Genomic DNA, 4,710 nt, shown 5'->3' with positions numbered 1-4,710 from the left:
GCTCACAATATCATAAGAATAAGAAATACAGTAATAACAAGTGCAGAAATTCAATTTAGCAAAAGACAGATTTGACGTATGAAAGCGGAAATAACGTATCCGAGGCTACGCTTATCGGATTAAGACGTAACCTATGCCGTTTCGAAGCTAAGACTCAGGGTTACAATGTTCATGAAGGTCACTTAGCCCAGTTTCTAATGTAACTTGGTCAAATTCTCGAATTACTAAACCAGAAACCAATTCATCGGCTGTTTAAACCCAGAACACTGTAATGGACCTAACTCAGAGTACACAAGTCCGAATCAGGTGTTCTTAGAGGCATTTGAAAGCTAATTCAGAATACTACAACTTTCATGTTTTGGCAAAAAGCTAAATCAGAATGGATCCTAGTCGAAAAACGTGATAAACTGGACTTAACTGATCACACGGACTGCTTGGGAAATACTTAAAACAGTAACGGTATTTCGGATTTTTCATGACCTACGTTACTCCGATTGAGCTGAAATTTTACAGCCCCCTACAAAATACCATTCTCTACAACTTTCCTTCTTTGATCCAAGGCCAATTCGGCCTCTAACATGCAGTTACCAAACCGGACAGAATGGAAGCTAGAATTTCCAGAAATCTGAAATTTGTAGTTTCTAGTGCAACTTTCCCCAATTTCTCACTTCTCACACTACCAAAACATCTTATACAACATTAATTGTAACATACAAGCATCATACAACAAGTTGGGCAGAATTTCCCAAACCCTAGTTCATCATATAAAGAGGGGAAAAACTTCCAAACATGCTAGCATCCATGATTCCACTACTACTCAAGTTACTAGACTTAATTTAACCAAGATTGAAAGAAAAATTTAGAGAGATATCATCATCCTTACCTTAATATGAGTTCTCCAAGTGTAGCCCAAGCCTTCTCTTTCCAAAATTTCACCACCAAACACTAGCTAATCACTCAAGGAGAAGTTTAATCGGTTTAGTTCTTTTGATTTCTCATTTTGTAGCTTGAATCAAGAAGAAATGAAGAAAGTTCACTCTTGTTCTTCTCCTCTCTCTCTCTCAGCTCCCTTGGCAGAAATATGAAGAGGTATGAAGCTAAGTTGTCTTATATTAAAGCCAAAAGGATTAGAACTAATGGTGTCCACAAATTGCCCAACACTTGGCCTAATCTTGGCCACTAATTTTTCTCTTTCTTTCCCTTGCTTATGAGCCACAAATTTCGGTCAAGCTTGCTGCCAAGAGAGAAGATATTTTGCTCAAGTTCAATAAATTTGTTTGGTAAGCAAAAATGGTGGTCAAGTGGTGCGTTCAAACGGTAGTGCACGGGACCCGCCGGTTCGCGCCGTTTTTCTTAAAAACTCACGTACTAGGGTTTTTACTTCCCATTCACTAACCTTATATCATTGCTACCAATCACATATTATTTCTCACTTAAAAGTCACTTTTAATCCTCAAATTTAATCCTTACTCTGTACCGAAAATTCATCCGGCGAAAAATCGCGAAAACCCTAATTTTGCTCCAAACTTGAAACCGAAGCGTAAAACCTTATTTTCTAGGTTTATCTACACTTAGGTGAAATATTTGGGTAGTGGCCTTTGGTAAATACTAATTTTCAAATAAAAGGGTGTTTTTGAGGAAAATACAAGGAATTTGCCAGTCCTCACAAGCTGCACATTCACGGATTTTCTTGGGGCTTTTGGGACACCAAAATCTGACCTTTTAGCACACAAGTAAGGTAACCATGATCCACTCTTCAATTCTTGTTCAATGAAGGCCAACTCACACTTAAGAGCTTGATTATGCTTATGGGTAGCTTATTACTGTTGGAAATTGTTAAATGTGGGCTCTATGAACTCCCACTTTGAGTTGATGGCTGTGATGATGTTTGATGATGGTTTTATTGTTGAATTAGTGCTTAAGGAAGTAGATTAAAGGTGCATTATTGCTAGAAACTTCATTGAGCTCTTGAAGCAAAAAGTTCCGATTCTGCCCCTGCCAAGACCGACCTTTTTCATGCTAAATTATGAGGTTTTAACGGCTTGTATTTGATGTTTATGTGTTGTTGGAGTTGTGTGTAAAGTTTCATTGAAAGATATTGAGGTTTGGTTGACCAAAGGTGATGAATTCCAAAACCAGCAAAATCTGGAAATTTTTCCCGTATGGCTCAGGCAGCCATTTTGTTTCGATCATAACTCTGCCTCCGACATCGAAATTGAGTGCCGTTAGCGCCATTAGAAACTAGACTCTTCCAGCTTTCCAACGGTGTGAAATTCACATCCTGGTTCCACCTGAGTGAACCGTGGAAGTCTTTTAAAGTCACCTGTCCTGCTCCACTGGTTCACTGGAAGCCAGGATATGGGCTGCGTTTTGTTGCCAGATTTCGAGCTAGTTATGAGTAGAATTTTAAAACGATTTCTTCTGAAACATTGTATCCATATGAGTGTAGTTTCCAACGCTACCAACGATGCTCAAATCTAAGTTGAATTGAATGAGATGTGACCAAAATACGAAAACTGCTCTGCTGTTGAACCAAACTGTCCAAATTTTCCCAGTTTGTGTTCGAGTTCTTGATCTGATTCTTGACAAGAAATTGAGCTTCATGGATTGTGTAAATGTTAAGCTGAATGTATATGGTCATTTGAGGGAAAATGCACCACTTTCGTAGTTGAAATGATGTTGAGGAATTGAAGGAAAAGGAAGGTATATGCTGTCCAAAAAAAAATTCTGGAAATTTTCCAGATTTTAGTCGAATTTTGGGGGTCAATTTTGACAAATTTTTGAACTACTTGGGCTATATACATGTTAACCTATATGGATAGTATTGTTTGGGTGAAAATGTAGCTTTTGGGTAGTTGAAAAATTTTGGATAAATTGAAGGGGAAATGGACTACTTGCTACCGAATGCACCTGAAATTTTTCCAGCTTTGAATGATAATTGTGAACTGTTTTCACGATAACTTGAGCTCAAATGATTTGTGTATTAATTAAGGGGTTTGTATAGCTCAATTTGGGACAAAAATCTAGTAGAGGTTACGTCCAAAAAGTGGACCAAAATCTTATTCTTTAAGAAGATACCAAAACAGAATTTTTGTTTGAAATTAGAAATGGTTTGATGTTTGGATTTCATTGTGGGTAAATGTGGACAAAGTTGTCCCGAAAATGTTTTCTAGCATTAACCGTTGTTACTAGGTCCACTTTGAGTTGATAACCTTGAATTTTATTAGATCAAATGCCCTATTTTGAGGAATTTGTCAAATCTGGAAATTTTTCTAAAAACTCAAGTTTTTGCCTTCATGAAAATCATTGGACTAAGTTGGTCGTGGAATTTGGTAAACTTAAGGAGTTTCTATTTTATAGAAATTCTAACGACTAGTTTTACTTGGTTTATATGATTGCCTCTTAAAGGAATTTCCCAAGATATGTTTGGGAAAAATTTGAGGGGAAAATTCCTCTAAATGGTTTAAATGTGATTTTTCTCAACTTGTGACACCAAAATGGTGTTAAATGGCTTATATGATTCTAGAACTTGGATGTTGGAATATTTGACGAATTTAGCAAGTTTTTGGGTTTTAAAGAAACCTCAAAATTTAATTTCACTCGATTTGTGGATTTCACTTTAAATCCTTTGAGAAAACGATTAATACTAGTTTGGGATTTTTGAGTGAAATTAAATGCTAGTTGACTCGAGTTAAATTCGCCAACTCAAAAGTGGAAATTTATGTGAATTATTTGTATGATTTTAGGAGTTGGTGAAGAGCACAATCTCGATCAAAGTTTGGAATTCTAGACACTTCACTTGAGGTGAGTGTCTCTTGCATGAATCGTGTTTAACTGCTAGTTGAACGACTTGTTAAAAGTACTTGCTAGAGATATCATGAAATGTTATATGCTATGTGATTGCGTGAAATGCCACAAGTACAAGTGTTGCAATGTCGATTGGAGCGTGGTCTCGTCGACTAAATAAACCAAACGGATGCACGTACCACGATCTATTAGAGTGGGAGGTACCTCTCTGCCGTCTTGGTAAAAGTGCTTGCAATATTCGTGTTGGAGTCGGGCCGGAAAATAAGGAGGAAGACGTTGCTAGGAGATGTGTAGATTAGGGAAAATGTCTACATGGAGTTTAGGTAGTGAAAGCTGACGGAGTGTCAACTACTATAAATTTTCTGATCAAGTGCGTGGACTTTGGCTCCTGAGAGCCCTGTATCCTTTTCTTGTCATGTTATTTCGCTTTCTTAAATTGTTAAGTGCTTACTTGTCTATTTGTACTTGTTAAATTGCCTTATGTGAATTGCATGTTTCGAGGCACCACTGAGCTATTGGCTCATCCCTTCCAAATTGTTTTCCTTGATAGGTTCTGAAATGCATGAAGTCTTGGAGAACTAGAACAGAAATGTTATATTTTGAATGCCCACTTTTGTAATTGTATTTTTGGAAACGTTAGTATCTTTTGGATGATTTTTGTGTTTTTGGGAAAATGTGAATCCTGTGGTGCTTCTGTGCCCTGGATTAGGAACTTTAAATTGTAAATTAAGTTGAATTTAAGTATACTAAGCTCGACGTTTTCGTTGGTACTTGGAATTGTGTTTTGGGCTGTATAAGTTGAATTGTATGAATTATTTAAGTACGTGACTTGCTCGAGAAGTAAGGTTTATTTTCGATTTATATTTGGTGAAATTAGTTACTAGAGTGCGTGAGTCCTAGCGA

At 36.9% G+C, this 4,710-nt stretch overlaps 1 long non-coding RNA gene across 1 annotated transcript; it reads left to right on the top strand.

The window, feature by feature from the left end:
* Positions 1-1,668: 1,668 nt before the first annotated feature.
* On the top strand, positions 1,669-4,481 carry LOC113707893 (uncharacterized). Its single transcript, XR_003452370.2, has 3 exons — positions 1,669-1,738; positions 3,747-3,804; positions 4,358-4,481. It is a non-coding gene; the product is annotated as an uncharacterized lncRNA (long non-coding RNA).
* The last annotated feature ends 229 nt before the right edge of the window (positions 4,482-4,710 follow it).

The sequence above is a fragment of the Coffea arabica genome, chromosome 9c (assembly GCF_036785885.1).
Source record: "Coffea arabica cultivar ET-39 chromosome 9c, Coffea Arabica ET-39 HiFi, whole genome shotgun sequence".
In the NCBI taxonomy this organism is placed as follows: Eukaryota; Viridiplantae; Streptophyta; class Magnoliopsida; order Gentianales; family Rubiaceae; genus Coffea; species Coffea arabica.
This window is presented reverse-complemented; position numbering and strand designations above follow the sequence as displayed.